Source organism: Harpia harpyja, chromosome 2 (genome assembly GCF_026419915.1).
Source record: "Harpia harpyja isolate bHarHar1 chromosome 2, bHarHar1 primary haplotype, whole genome shotgun sequence".
Classification (NCBI taxonomy): domain Eukaryota; kingdom Metazoa; phylum Chordata; class Aves; order Accipitriformes; family Accipitridae; genus Harpia; species Harpia harpyja.
The window spans coordinates 1302333-1318483 of NC_068941.1; the positions used below are offsets into that span (position 1 = coordinate 1302333).

Consider the following 16151-nt stretch of genomic DNA (forward strand, 5'->3'; position numbering starts at 1 on the left):
TAAGTATGAGAATAATAAGTGGTAAAAAGCATGGGTCTCGCATGTGAGCACAAATGCCCTAAGAAGGGAATATATTTAACTGGGATACATAGATGAGATAGTCTGGAGGAAATGGAGTAAGGAAAAACCTCGAGCCAAACTTACTCCACATAAAGGTCAGTTTCAAATCTGCCATGTATGTAAGGGATTAATTAGGTCAAATGTTCTTAAACAACCAGGCTCTCGTATAAACTATTAGAGTTCAAAACGCTGCCCCCAAGGCTGAAAGTGGCTGATGCCTCTTCCTGTAAATGCAGGGTGAGGTCAAAGGTACTGGACAACACAGATGTTTTGCTGTTTTAAAAAAAAAAAACAATCCCCAAATTCACTGATTTCTTAGCCAACTTCTTGGGTCAGCATTAACTAGCAATTCAAAAAAGACAGAAAAAAAGCCCTAACAGCTAATTCCCATCCATCTCAACATGTCTCAGAAGATGGAGATGAAAAGGCGGACACATCTGCCAGTTCATGCTGGATTGCTCCCTACAGGGCAGTTTTTAAAGCTTCATTCTTCTGGCTTGTATGACATTTCCATTACTCTCCCCTGGGCAACTCCTGAATGGCTCAACACATCTCACTGGCAGGAAGAGCTTCATAATGCTCAGCTGGTGTTTTCCCTTTCCTAATTACAGCTCACTGCTCCATGCTAAGTGATTTCTTAGCCTCCAAGGGGTTTGTAACTTTTTTCATTTGTGGAGTCTTTTCTTGGCTTCTGCCTTTACTTGATGCTAAACAAACCTGTGCAAGCATTTTATTTGTACCCTCGTAAAGGGTGTTATCAAACCAAGTCCCTCCCATATCACTGCCCATAATATCTAGTAATTGTTTCTCCTTGCTCCAACTGATTCGTTAAGAATATGAGAAGGAACAAGGTGGAAGAAAAGTGGTTTTCCACACAGCATGTAGCAGGTTGCAAGCAAGCTGGGAGAACGCCAGCCCCTTACCCATCAGTCTTGTGTGCTGTTCTGTCCATCAGCACCTCTTTTGAGTTCGTAACTTCATCTCTTCAATAGTATTTTTCATTCTCCAGGAAGATGAGAGTAAACCACTGAGAGAAAGAACACACGCAAATACGAAGACTGCCCTCTCTGACGGTTCACCATGCGAACACACGGGTGCAGCATTTAGAGCCCTGACCAGTGGCCAATATAATTGAAATCGTTATGTGAAAGCGTGTTCCTGGTGGCTGACCATGTGGCCCGACAGCTCCGTCCTGAGAGCAACATGCATCTCAGGACAGTGAAATGACAGCAAGAACCACCACTGTGGGGACTGCTGTGACTCAGCAGGCACTCACCGGCTCCTGTCAGCCCTTCACCACGGCAGTCAGTCCCAGCTATCGGCTCTCCACCGCTATCTTCCATCCCTCTCCTACATCATCCACCTGGACAGCTGGTGCTAGCATAGGGAGAACAGGAGGAAGACACTCTGTATACACGTGCCACTGTCAGAGGGAAGGAAAGACCTGCCTTGGGCTGGAGCAGGGCCAGCCTCTAAGGACTGCGCTAAAGCCTAAACAATACGTGATGCACACACATGTTCAGCAGAGCCCTCTGCCTCAAGCGTATTTCGCCCCTTTCACTGCTGCAGGGGGTGAGGGGATAAAAGCAGGGCAAGAGCAGAGGAAAGGCTGACTTGCAGGCTATTTCCCAGCCTCAGGCTCCTGTGCTTGGCCTGCTGAATTGGAAGCAGCAGCACCGAGCTGTGACTCGCCCTGTACTCCAGGCCCGGCACTGCCACCGGGACTTCAGCCATCCACAGGCTCCACATTTTGGCTGCAACTCAGCGGTGACTGTCACCTGCACGCCAGCCATACGCACGGGGAGCTGGGGCACCCTCGACACTAGGAATGTGTCATTAGGGATGATAGAGTAAACAGCAATTCATCTGAAACCAGCTTAGCCAGCACATGTTCCAGAAACCAAATCTAGGAAAGAGGCACGGGTCCACAGTGTATTTATTTGGCCTGGTAACTAGCGCTAGGCATGGGAGCAGATGCACTTAGTGGAATTCCCCCGTCCACTAGCATTATGGGACACTCCCATTACTGTTCTGATAATTACTGTTAATCATTACTATTACTGAAGTGACCAAAAAAAAGGCTGTCAGGATCAGGCCTTTATTGTGCTGGCTGTTGTCATGCAGAGGTGATGAGACATCGTGCCCCAGGGAACTTATAAACACAGGTGCCCAATTCATCGCTACAGTCGTATTTCAAACTAGGACACTGTGGTCCGCAATGAAGCTCCCCTACAACTCGAGCAAAAATAAGCCACGGCACTCCGTCCGGCTCGCATCAGCTCAGAGCCAGTCCGTTCCTGTCACGCTCTCTGTCTGCTGAGATGCAGCTAGACCAGGAATACTTCGGGGTCGCAACACTCAACAAGATGTTCCCATTTTGTGTTTTCCCTGTCTGGGCCCAACCTGCTATAAAACTCCATATTCTTTGATCTTCAGTGAATTTAGTACCACCAACTCCTGAGAGCCAACCGTGAGTCACATGGTATGCGGAAACCTCTGGGGTTTGGTTTGGGAATGACCAAGACTATGTGAAATCATCTTCTAGTCACCTTCTCCTCCCATCCATGGTCTGAACATCACCTCAGGTATCCAAGCCTCCCTAGACACTGTTTCTAGGTCACAGACTGAAGAAATTAGCCCGCTTAGCCGCAGACTGGGTACCCACAGGGAGCCCCAGGGAAAGACTGTAGGCCTCTGTGGGTCTGAGAAGGGCAGAGATAGCTCCAGCACAGGTGGAAACCATGTGCCTGCAACATTGATTCCTCCTCCCACATCTGCAGTCTGGCTGCTATCAGCCACCAGGAAAGGAGACAGACCCCAGTTTTCTGGTCAGAGCTGGTTGTTCCCCAAGCCATCTTGGGCCTGCAGCCTAGATTCCTCCCTGACTACAAAGCAAAACAAAACGTGTTCAGATCCTGCATGTTTCTCCGCTCTCTCAGCAAGGAGCTGTGGGTTTGCCCAAGGGCCAAGGGGTGGCAAAGGCATAGGTGTACCCCTCAGGCCAAGTCTGCCCGGGAACTCTTCCCTACCTCTCCGCCCATGGGTAGGGAGGGTGCTGGTCACCTGCTGCGCGCATGGGAGGTGGGACGAGGAGAGGAATCTGCAACTGGGTGTCCTGGGGCAGAGGTGTCAGCAGCCGGTCAGCTGACTGTGACACTTCCAAGGATAACTCCTTTGCGTGGTATCGACACATCCACCCCCTCGTCCTCGTTCCTGCAGCTTGCTATTTAAGAGATGCAGGAGATTTCCTTTATGACACTCGGAGCGCATGCACGTAAATCAAGTGGGACAGGATAAAGGCCAGGGCTGGGTTTAATTAGACTGGTGTCAGTTATTAAATTAAGAACAGCACTAAGCTAGGGCTGGCAGTTCTCGATCGATGCTCCTGCAGCCGGGGTCTTTGTCCTTCATACGTGAAAAACAGGGCTATGGATAAGGGTCAGTTAGCCAAAGCTGCCCAACCCAACTTAGGTCTCTGAATCTAGTTAAACTCCTCAATAACAACAGTCCCTCTCCAGGACTTTTGACGAAAACAGGCATCCCTGAAAACTACTTTTTTGTCAGAGTCCAAAAAGAGGCTGCACATCAGATGCTCAGGATGAGACACTTTTGGCCACTGACTTGCAGCATACCTACAGCAGAGGTCACCCCTTCGTACATAACACACGCTCCAGCTCCACACCCAGATTAATCTACCCTGCCCAAACCAAGCACACAAGCAGCCTGACATCAACCAAAACAAAGACCATTAAGTTAGCACAGGAGATGGCCTGTCTTAGGTGAAACATGCCAGACGTGAGAGCCCGTGCAAAACGTGGCCCCGCTCTTTTGTCTCCATCCCGGCTTCTCAACCCTTCCCCCTGTTTTGTTCTTGTAACATTCCCCTTTGTGAACCAGGAGAGAGATTTCCAGGAAGGGCTGCTGTACACAAAGCTAATTACCCATCTTTCCAAATCAACCACTTTAAAGGGCGCACAGGTTAACTAAACTAAAAAAAGAGGTCTCTATGCAAGTCTCTTTCCCCTCTCTCCTAGAGCTTTCTTACGCAAGGCACTGCACACTGCTGCATGCATTTGATTACATTGGGGCAACTCCGATTACCATGTCGCATATCATCAGAGTTGCCGACTGCATTGCAAATGTTGGAACTGTCTTTTACGTAGGTCCAAATAACGTTGGAGCCTTTGGGCAATGGCCTTCAATTGTTTACATGGTTTTCATAAACAGGATATTAACAATTTGTAAATATCCTGTTGGAAATCCCTCAGCTATACTTGCAAGCTCACAATAGACCAGTTTGATAATATGCCCATCTGCAATAAGTCTCTCTCTACTAAAACTTCACCCGTAACATTGCACAACTGTTACTGACCACAACAATTGCCTCTAATTGTAGGTACCAATGCTTCTACTTCACGGCTTCTACAAATTGTCTGTGGAGTTGGTAGGTCTTTAGAGCATTTGCTGGGGGAACTATAAATCAAAGAAATAATACATTATTGTTGTCATCGCTTCCCATAGGCTTAGGCCGTGTAGTTCTCATGCAGGTAGAGAAAGCAAGGGAATTACACTGCAGTGAATTATTGTTGCTACATCTTACCTAGAGGTAGGGGTTTTTTCCCCCCTTGATAAACTTTCACTCCAGCTGAATGAAGACGGTGACACATGTGTATACACAGACACATGCACACAGAAAAGTCTAAAATTTTCTTGGGAATTCCTTTGTTGTTGCAAAATAGGGTGTTTTGATGGTCAATAATTAGATACCTGTCCATAATCCTGCAAATTTTCTGTAGTAAATCTAAAAACACCTTTCAAAAGGAAGTCCTAACACTCATCTCTCATGTTTTAGCAGTCCAACTCAGGACATATCCTCTCAGCAGAGTTAGAGAGAGGCTGAAAGTTCCTTCTAAGCTGAATACTGTATAAAGTAAATAAATGGATTACAAGCAATGCACGCCTGCCCCAGTTTGCACGTATTTAACTGACTAGGTAGCTAGCTTTGGGGGATGGAGGAATTGCCTTCACGCAGAGGGAAGCTCCAGCTTGGAAGCTAACAGAGGAACAACAGTAAGAACCGTTGGTATAGAAGAACTAGAAGCACCAAGTTGTGTCACCCCTAATCCACATGTGAATAACCCACTACTGGGAGCGCAGTGATGCAAAATACTCTGACCGTACGTCCTCAGCTCCAAAACAAGTGCCTTAAAGAACTGTAACTTCAGGCTACAACTGTGCTAGCATGAGGTCAGATGCCAGTAAAGCATTCAAGAAATAACAGTTGACCCAACCTTAACTACTATTTGGGCAGGGGCGGGAGTCCTCATAAGAATGTGTATTGTTGCTGTCTCCAAACGTGTTGCATCTGAAAGAGATCTAGTCTCAGCTACCTATCGCCATTTGAAGTTAAGAGCTATTTCTTACCAAACCCCTGGGGTCTGCACATTATAAAGATCCTAACACCGTCTCCATGGACTTTAATGTTTCTCCGAGTCAAGCTGTTTTCCACCAGCTCCCACATCCCTATCTCTGTTGCACCCCTGACCGGAAAACACATACAGCCTCCCATCCAAAATGCTATCTCCTGCACAGAGATACTCGGTCAAGCTGCACACTGCAGTAAAAGCTGTCTGTCCGAGCCAGTCCAGCTTACTGTCCTCGCTGAAGATAGTTCTGAAGGCAAAGAGGGCACAGCTTACTACCCTGACCTCTTCAGAAGGGCCGTGACAGCTACGTCTCTGCCCCTGAATTGTGGCTGTATCGTATTCCCCAGCCTCGCGGACTCTCCTTTCGCAAAGCAGTCCCATTTCTCTAGCGGCATGTGCGGCGTGTAGCAATCCTCATTGGCTCCAAGCTGGGCCCACTCTAAAACCCAGTCTTTCTCTTCCCCTTGCTCCCAGCTGGATGCTGCATAGCTCATCTCCCAGCCACGTCTTCTCTGTCGCCAGCACATTTCCATCCCCTCCCATCCGCCAGTTCCAATCCCCTACAGCCATCACCCTCATTTGCTGCTTTGTCTGATGACAATCCTGAACAGCAACTGGGCAGAACAGCAGTGCATAAAACCAAGATTGCCTGGCACAAAATACACCCTGGCACCCAGTGCTCTTGCAAAGATTTTTCTTCCCAATAGTTCTCAGTATGTATCAGAAAAAGGCACTGGACTTGCAAGTCTTGTTCATCCCACATAAAACTCCAGGGAGACTGAGATAAGCTTTCTTGACCTTCCCATTCTGCATCTCCTCCTCCCTGAACACACACTTCCCCCAGACTTTGGTAAAAAGGACATGAGTCATATGCTGTGTCAAAAGCAAGAAAAAACTAGAACATGTCTCATTTCAGCCTGGTTCCCAGAATAACCTCATGAGGCCGGTGACACCAAAACCTTCTTCGACAGGACCCCATTTTCTTCTCCTTTCCTCCTATGCCAGTCACTCGGGTGAAAGGAACGGGAAGGCAGGAGAGACCGCTCCTGACGTACTCTGAGCCTCTGAGAGAGCAGCCTTTGCTCTGGCTGCCAAAAGCTGCCCTGGCTGTACCGATGCGGGGGCACAGACCACTCTGGTGTCATTCCTGCTGCCACCACAAGTGGGAAACGTTGGGCCTGTTTTTCTCACCTCTAACCCATCATTAGCACCACCTGAACACAGAAAACCGCATCTGAAAAACGTGTTCACTGTAAACGAAATGATCATAAACTTTTTCTTTAATTTAGAACAACGAGGAAAAGGCAGTGGTGTGAAGTCCTGACGCTACTTGTTCTAAGGTAAATCACTGTGTATTGCACTATGAACTCAGCTGGGCTTCAGATTGCTTTGCAGATAAAGCAGGAGGAAACTAACTTACACCCACTACAAGTGTATCTACAGCTAAGGAATGAGATAACTAAATGCCCTTGGGGAGATATGAGAGGCATTTAAAGCATAAAAATTGCTTACCTTTCCCTTACCAGGTAGGCAGATAAACACAAATGTCTGTTCAATAGTGCCTGAAAGTCTGATGCAAGCCCTCAAAAGCAAAGGAAATTAAGGCTTAGACACAACCATGGTGCAAGGATGTGCAACCCCAATGACAGAACATTCCCCATCAGCTCAAAAATAAACTGCTCCAGAGAACTGCACGAGTTGGCAGAGGTCACGGGCAAAGTGACCATGGGAGGGCAGAGGCTGGCATTTCTGTGCTGGACACAGAGGCCTGGGTGTTTCACAAGGGCATTCCCAGTTTACCATGTGCTGCGCTGCATTCAGACTTTCAGTCACGTGGCTGCTGGGATAGACACTGCTTACCACATGCTAAGAGAGGGTGGGAGCAATTTGCTTTACTGGTCTTGCCAAAAGCCTCTATTAGTATATGTTATGAAAGCTCCAGAGAAGCAAAACATTCCTAAAACCACTTTATTAAAATTAGTAACACCCGAAACTCCCCTTGGTTGTTCATGAATGGCAGGGCTGAAGCAGGCAAGTAGCAAAAGCAAAAGAGACAGAGAAGCCTTCACTTTCTCCGCAGTGTGACAGGCCAGGGAGTCTCCATATAATTTCAGCTGGCTGCTGAAATGCTGCCTGCTTCCTCCACAGTGCATGCTGAGGGCGAGACCGGTTTTCGATTTACAGATGCAAAGTGTTACTTAAGGACTAAGTATTGGTTTACCACCACCCAGCAACTACGAACTACTTTTGCAGTCTGTAATACTTTCAGCCCCGTGGCATCCCTGTAGCTATTTTGATACTTCTCTGAAGGTAGCACCGAGGCACGCACGGTGTCTGCAACTTACCGAATGCACGTGTGGAGGCAGTCACTTTTACCTGCGTCTCCCGTAATCCAGACTGCTGACCTTCTCACAGGTCGCTTCCTCCGTGGATGGTGAGCCGCAGTAGCAATGGCTGCCTCCCAGACTCCTTTTCCTGATGCTACAGCCTCGACCCATGCTGCAGGAGAATGCAAATTTAAAGCTGACCAAGGAGAGAGATTTAAGAGTGGCAAAACTGTCAGCTCATTATATTCAAATGTGAGAACCACTTTGTCCCTTGGCCCTATTCACTCTGCAAGTTTGGACATGTCAGATCCTGTGCATGGTGGTCTCAGAGAATCAACCCATGCTTTTTTCCCTTTTCTGCTTCCTCATCCTTAGCACAGGCCAAACAAACTTTTAGCTCCTGTCTTGTACTCAGGTAGCTTGTTGCTTTACAAAAGAGACAGGAGATTTATAAGGTCTACGGTTTGAGACAGACCCATGTTCGAGAACCAGCTTCTGAAATAACAGGCCTCCTGAAGCAGATGCAAGCCTCTTTTGTACCACTGAATTCCCCGTGGTACGTTGAAACCTTTGCTTGGATTTCTTTGGCAGCGACTTGCAGTAAATCATATGAAATTGTAATTTTGTATTATTTCTATTAATTACCATTTTTACATTCTGCATAGGACCATAAACCTTGGGGGAATTTAATGTGTGGAAAGGACCGGACTAAAGGTTTTGTGCAGAATATGAAGATTGTGCAGGCCCTGACGTGTATCTTTTTGCACACCGATCTGCCACTGTGCCACGGCAGAGCCCTCTGCTCCAGACACTCAGATGGGGCTCCAGAGGGCCACGGCAGTGCGCACATGGGATCCAACTCTCCCCCACATTGCTGGGTTTTGGGTTTGGGTTGTTTGGTTTCGGGTTTTTTTTTTCCTGAGTTGTTTTAAGGATAATGGGATGTTTTCTGCAGGGCCTTCTGCACATGCACTGATCTGTGTGAACCCGAGTTCTAGGTTAACAAAGATTATTTTTATGAGAAATAAAAGACAAACTTGCTGTTCAACATTACCAAAACACCTGATACCTAAGTCAGAGCCTCAGCTCTGCATCAGCACAAGGTATGTTATGCACATTAAAGTCAGAGATTTTCTATCATACACACAGGGCACCTTTGTCAACATTTGACTATATATTACCATGTCAACCAGGCATTGATCACAGAAAACATGATTTGGCATAACAGAAATTCTGCACGTGGCAGCACACAGCTAAAGTGCTGAAGGAAGAACGAGCAAACAACAAAGCAACGCACATTCTTAAACAAACGTATTCAAATGTTTTGAAGATAAAGGGAATTTGGCTCATATCTGTGTCACGTTTTCTTTCAATACAAATAGATACAACTACTTGTACTGAAGAAGAGAAACACTCCCACTTTAATTCACTTCAGTTACGGATAATGCACAGAGTCTCCAGAAGCCCTGTGGTAGGCATGAAGAACTGATGGAGAGCTGATATAAAAAACTTACGAAAATACACAAAGTCTAATTCCCACCGCTGTCGGGTGCTATTTCACAAGTCACTGCTCAAAATTGACAATGTTAATTCTGCTACCATTTCACATTTCGTCTGCACAAACAGGAGAGGCAGTGGCCCGAAGGCGACAGACGCCCCCAGATTCTCCTGTGTCACAGGAGGCACGAGCCACTTGCAGCCTGCTCCAAAGCCCAATGAAGTTGATGGAAAAATGCCCTGGATTTCAACAGGCTCTATCCTAACAGTGCCCATATATAGTCAAGTGCCCCTGCATTTTCTACTCCACTCAGGGTTTTTTAACCTTCTAGAGTAATATTCAAAGCACGCTTAACATTTATGAGTTGCTGTTACTGAATAGCACACGTTGGCTTGTATCTTTTACCTTGCTCTTCTTATATATCGTGGTAATTCTTACTAAAGAAAACAACACAAATGAAGGGGAACTTTTAAGAATCCCATGGCACTCAAAATACGTAAACGCCTAAATACTCAAGGACTCAGACGGTCCAAGCAGCCTAAGCCTGCATCCGCTGAAGTCAACAGATGTTTTACTATAGCCTGCAGCAGGGCTTGGAGTTAGGTCAGTGCTAACTGGGAAAATCTTAAATCCCTACTTTATGATTCTCTTGAAAAACCTTTAGTAGAGGCATTCAATTGCTACATTTCACAAATACTTAACGGTTTAAAAAGCAATCCAGCTAACCCTACTTGGAATCATCTTAAACACCCCTCTGAAGACCTTCCAGGCTGCAGTTTGAATACGGCACCTGAATTACAAGAGGGCACTGGACAAGTTTATAGTGGTACTCCACACAGGGTTATCTTCCCTTTGCCTAAATGAACTGAGGAGGTCAAACCAGTGCAAACATGCCCTGAGTAACACGAGACGAAAGCAAGGACAGCAGGCTCCATCTTTCCTCCCAACTCGTGACACCTCTCGCAGTTTGTTCTCAGTGGGGTGCAGCTCAGGCCTTGGCAGAGCTCAGGACTGGGGTTAAAATGCTCCTTTGCGGCTCTCCCCTGTGCCCCGTTCAAGGGAACAGTCTCCACACAGAGTTAATCCAGGTGTTTTCCTTCTGCATCAAGTCACTTGCTCTTGGTGGGAAGAGGGGACACCGGCTTTGGGTAGGCCAGGAAGGATGAACCTGAAAGGAACCACGCTGGACCAGAAGGAAAGGGTCAGCGAGGAATGTGCGGGGCCACACAACTCGGTGTGGCTGCCCCCGAACTCCTTATTGTTTCGCTGAGGTCATGACCATTTCTGTGCAGGCCTCAGAGCGCGTATCTGTTGGTGTAAGATCATGCCCTTTGCCTGCGTCACTCCCCATTCTTCTTGGGAACAATCAGGAAGAAACTCCTGGTGTTTCTTGGCTCCTGCACACATTTTTCACGCACAGGGGAGCACCTAGCCCATAGAGAACATTTTTTTGCTGCTTTAATCTTGATGGAAAAAGTAGTTAGCGATGGAGGAAGGAATTCAGGAGATGGCTGAGAAGTGCCTGAGGGAGGAGAACTTTCAAATGTATTTGCACATGAGAAGTTGTGAACGTGCCACCAAAAAAGTCAAGAGAAGTAGTATTAACAAGGCAAGGGGAAAGGGCAAGAGAATTTCCTGTCTTTCAGCTCCTCAGGAGTCCTGCCTGCATTTCAATGTGCCGGTTCACGCCGGTAAACCTGGACAGCCTGAAACCTGGCACTGCTCTGAAAGTGGCAGCAGATGCCACAGAAGTCATCCATGGGCAGTTAGAGCTGTAAAATTACTTTTAGGTGGAAAATGAGAAAACACCATGCTTTAACCTCTAGCTGTTGGACACACACGGGAGCTCATGCAAGTGACACACAATTATGAGAGCACACAGTGAGCCACAGGCACTGCTTTAACAGGGCTAACTTTCTGCCTGCTTGGCAACCAGAGCAAAATCAGATGTGCCTTTGTTCAATCAGATCCTTCACACCACCAGCCCATGAACTACTGAAAAAGGGTTTGCAACACAACTACCAAAGCCAGCTCATCTGCTGGCACCTGCGCTCACTTAACAGGGGTCCACACATCCAGCAGGGAAAGTTAAGTGCTGTTGTTTTAGGCTATGCAAGCCGCCCAGCTGCGCATGCTCGCTCTTGCGTAGGGGCTACCATGAGCTGTTCAGCCGTAAAAGTGTAAGCGGGAAACCAGAACGCAGCTGAAACAGAGGCTGCTGCAGCGAGATATGCATCTCCTGTGACTTTCCACAGATCTTACTCTGCCATTAGTGGAACTAGTCAGCTGTCCCCAAAGGTAGTTCTGGGTCTTGAATTTTGTTTTGCTTTGAAATACTCCGTCCTGTTTCTTTTGACCTGTTTTACAGGATCACCTTGGAAGTGACTGATTTTACAAGTTCATTAAGCACAGTGCCTTTTGCCAGGCTTGACCTGCCTTTGTCTTCTTGTCCACGCCTATCTTGAAATTCACAGTTCTGCACCTCACCACCACCCTGAGAATAAGGCAGCAAGAGAAATTAGCACGAACTCCTACTTGAAGGTTTTCACAGCCACCAATTTGTTACATCCCTCAGGTATCAAAGGATTTGCTCCTATGTGTGGACCCAGGTCTGCTCTCAAGTCAAACAAAAAGATTAGGCCCCATAACCTAAACAAATGGGAACTGTGCATTCAATTATTTCCCTTGCTGGATAAGAAAAATAAGAGTATTAAGACAGGCTGGCTATTCTTCTAGACCTGCGTTATCCACCGCAAGGGAAATCCTCAGCATTCACGGATCAACACCGACACTGCTAACATCAGTAAGGCTGCATTTGTTGAAAGCAGCCAAGATTGGGACCAACACATACCTAAGTCCTGTTCATCTGGACAGGGCAGACACAATGTCCCGTTCAGAAGTCCAGCTGCAGCATCTGCCTTCCCACCCTTGCCAGTAGCTCCTCTCCCTCCTCTCCCTGCCCACATCTACAATGATGACAAATCCCAGCATGCCAAGCTTCAGTGCTTGCACTGCTAGAGACAGAAGGCAGATTAAGCTGCCTAAGTCCACCACGGGTGATGCCAGAGCTACAAAGCCTAGTACCCAGCAAACCAACACTTTAGATGCTAGGAGTTTCCAAAAATCACAAACACAGGGAAGGCCACTTGGGGGCCCTCCTTGCGTTTCTCTTCCTGAACAGCATCCCTCCAATAAACACGCGTCAACATCTGATGCTGTAGCCTTGAAAAGAGGGGAAAAGGCACAAAACTATTAGCCAAATACTGCATGTTCCGGCTACACGGCATGGCCTGTAACTCAGGATCCCCCCTCGCTGCCCCTGCCTGCCACTGACTCATCTCAGGTTGCTTCACCCACCCAGTGGGTGGCTGCTGGGCCGCCTGGCTCACGAAGCAGGGATGCACCAAAGCGCCCGGGTCCTCCCTGTTACGTAAAGCTGCCACAGCTACCTGTGAGGCCCATCTGTTGCCCCGCAACCTTTAAATTCTGAATTAGTATCTATTAAGACAGCTTCCTGGAACAGTACTCACATTCAAATCTGCTGCCAGGCTCTGCCAAACGGCCAGCAGAAGTCAATAAAATGCAGTTCATCATGGGATTTGCCATAACAATGGGACACAAACAGACTTAGTCTTACATATAGAAATGATGTCAACCAAATTAGCTTTGCCCGAGTTAGTCAGATGCTCTTGCAAAGCGTGGCCCTGTCCGCTCATGTCTCAACCCTGGTTGTGCTATTTGTCAGATGGAGCTATGGAGGGGCATCTTTGCACACCACTCTTGAACATGGAAGACAGAGGAAGGGTTCTTGCATTCCCTGTCTCTCCCCCTCCCCCTCCCTCCCCAAACAAAAAAACCCAAACAACAATCCAAAAAAAGCAAAGAGCATAACATATTTCATGGAGTGATAGGGACAAAGCTCTAACACTCCCGTCCCTGGATCATACCACGGCTCCTTGCCTTGGGAAGCTGGAGGTGATGGCAGATTAATTTGCAAACAGCAACAGCTACTCCAAAGACTGGGCTTCCAGGAGCAATTCAGGTCTGAGACAGCAGATATGGGCACTCAGCTCTGGGCTTGCAGACAGACGCTGCCCAGGAAGCTTTCCCACGCTGGCCACCTCAGGCTGGCTCTCCATCAGCTCATCTCTAATCAGCCAACGGCAATGCTGCAATGCTGCATTTTGGTCAGTCATGAACAGGAAACACAGCTTGGCATTTGAATATCAGGTATTCAAAGTACAGCGAGCTGTATTTTTGCTTATTAAAGGACAAAATACTGTTAAAAAGAAACGTCACTAGGGAATCTTTACAAGGACTTGTTTACCAACTTTCAGCAGATAAATTAAACATGAAGTTTTCATTAAAAATTAGTGTTTAAGTGGCTCAATGTTAGACATGGAATCAAAACCTCGTATTTGGACACCTCTGACCTTTTTATGAGTTGGACAACTGAGCCCAGAGCTACAGCTCAATTTCACAAGTGGCCTTATTTTCACAATAGGGCAAAAACCCCTCAAACCATCAGATGGAAACCACCCCCAAAATGGCTATGCAAGACATGCCTCAACTCCCAAGTTCAGTTCATCTTGAACTGCTCCAGATAATGAGCACTTAAAGCAGTTTTTGCCCTAATTTGTCTGTGAAATTTTGTCTCAGACTGCTTTTATGCTTATGTCTTTAAAAAATAAAATTAGAATTTTCATTTGACTCGCGCAATCTAACAATCGGTTTGGACCAGCTATACAACAGCCTCTATGTTGTGACGTGAACTGTCGCTTCTACATGGACTTAATAGCAGGACGTGGACCATAACTAATCCTTAAAAATCACCTACATGGAAAACTCCATGACACAAGTCTTCTGATGGTTACGCTTTTTTTTGTGTGTCACTTACTGCTTACATTTTTACTTCCTTTTCTATGCGAACATTTATCAATTTGAAGCCCCAACAAGCTGGACAAAAAGATGTATACACTTTGGTGCTACCAATTCCTATCCTTCCACTAAGATGTTCACCACATCCAGCAAACGGCAGCTTGGCTCTCTTTCCAGGCCTTAGGCCTCTGCTGTTTCCCTTCAATACAAAGGCAAAATCTTGCCCTGCAAACAGGAGAAAAAGTAGTCACCTGGATCCTGGATGGGTAGGCCAAAGACCCAGGGTTTATGCCAATGTCTGGCTTCATGCAACTTGGATAAAGCAACTTGCCCTTTTCTGTGCCTCTATTTCCTCTTGCATCATTTCATCGGGCCTCCTAGAAAAGAAGCCTTCACCTCTTCCCCCTGCAGTTATCTAACCTCTCATTTAGGGGTCCGCCCGCCCACACAGGCAATGAGCTTACATACCGAGTCAAACTCCGCACTCAACCAAAACCAGTCTGTGCCCCAGCTTCTAACCCCAGCAGCCACTTGAGAGCGTGCTATTACCATCTGCGCAGCAACTAGCAAAAGGGGCCTGGCATAAAAGTGCTCCCAGCAATACCACAATAAACATTTCCCTCTTCTGCGCAAATCAGCCGTGTCAGCTGTGCTGTGACACCTCCTTCAGCTTGCTAAGAGCTGCTTCTTCCAGAGCCTGCTCTTGCTCCCATTCAATTCAGCGAGAGTAGGAGCAGCCCAAAGTCTACTCATAGTACAAGATTTTATTGCTGTCATGATGATTAATGGCTACTTACACTGAGCTTTTAATGAGTACCTGCACTTTTTTTTTGTTTGTTTGTTTGTTAACTGGGTCGTAAAGGAGTCCCAAATGATTTCCTGGATTTATAGTACAATAGGGACCTCTACAGGCTTCTCCCTCTTCAGAGCAAGGCTAATGACATGACATGTACAAGCAGCCACGCATCACTGCAGATGCCATCAGAGCTCTGCAATGCAGGGAGACCGTAGAGCGCTGAGCTGTGCAGACAGCACTTTCAGTCTCAGTCGGCAGGTCAAGTTGCTCACTGGTACCTCTGGGCCACTGAAGTGACACCTTGAAATGCAAGCAATAACCAGTGGATTTTTTCCCACTCCTCATTTTTCATGCTGCTTTTTCTAGAGGCTGGATCCAGCTACCCCACTGCCATGAAGCTGTTCGGTTCCATGCCAGGAGCTACTGAAATGAGCAGGGCTATTGAAGACCCTGCCTGCGATGGGCCAGAGTCGACTGAACACAGCCTTCAAATTATTTATCTGCATTACGCAAATTGTCTTATTTCAAACACATTGTGTCATGATACTTCTCTGAATAGCTCCAAAAGTTGAAACAAAAACAAAAAAAATTGCACTCATGTCATACAAGATATAGAGTTGAAATGAATATTCAGAAAGAAACTCTTGCTGTTTACCATCAAACTTCCATTTCACCAAGACTGACCCCTTTTTCCCCTCTCTCAGTACTGCTACTGTGTTATCGATCTACTAGAGAACCATTTCTTAAAAGAAATCAAAGAGGCAGAAGAACGATCAATCAGCCACAGCACTATGAGCAGGTTTGAAAAGTTTGATGCCTCTCCTTCATGTGACTTTTAATGCCTCCCTGTCTTAGCTCTCCACAGCACATCATACATCATCCCCAAAGCACTGCCTTGCTTCACGGGGATGCTCTAAAGACAAATCCATTAGGGACCACGAGCTTCAGGGGTCATGGGAGCTATTCTGAACTTAATTATTAAATCAATTATTTTGCCAAGTTAGCCTTCTCTTGGCAGGATACTTTTCCAACTAGTGTATTTCATGGACCAGAAATTAAATAAAACATATAATGGGGGTAAAGAATGACAAAGCTATAAAATTTTGCAGAGAGCCACGTGATTTTCGTGGGTTTGGTTTTTGGGGGATTTTTTTTTGGCTTGTTCG

The 16151-nt window shown here is 46.7% G+C and overlaps 1 protein-coding gene across 3 annotated transcripts in view; it reads right to left on the minus strand.

Annotated features, from left to right (window-relative positions):
- The window catches only part of EPGN (epithelial mitogen), a 43650-nt gene that overhangs the window by 13462 nt on the left and 14037 nt on the right, over positions 1-16151 (minus strand). The window contains exon 6 of one of the 3 annotated variants that reach the window (XR_008238810.1): positions 6999-7985. The exons of 1 other annotated variant lie outside the window; for it this stretch is intronic. The gene's annotated coding sequence lies outside the window, so the exon portion shown is untranslated. The remainder of the gene's footprint in view (positions 1-6998; positions 7986-16151) is intronic. One more of the 3 variants, XR_008238811.1, reaches the window with a different exon arrangement.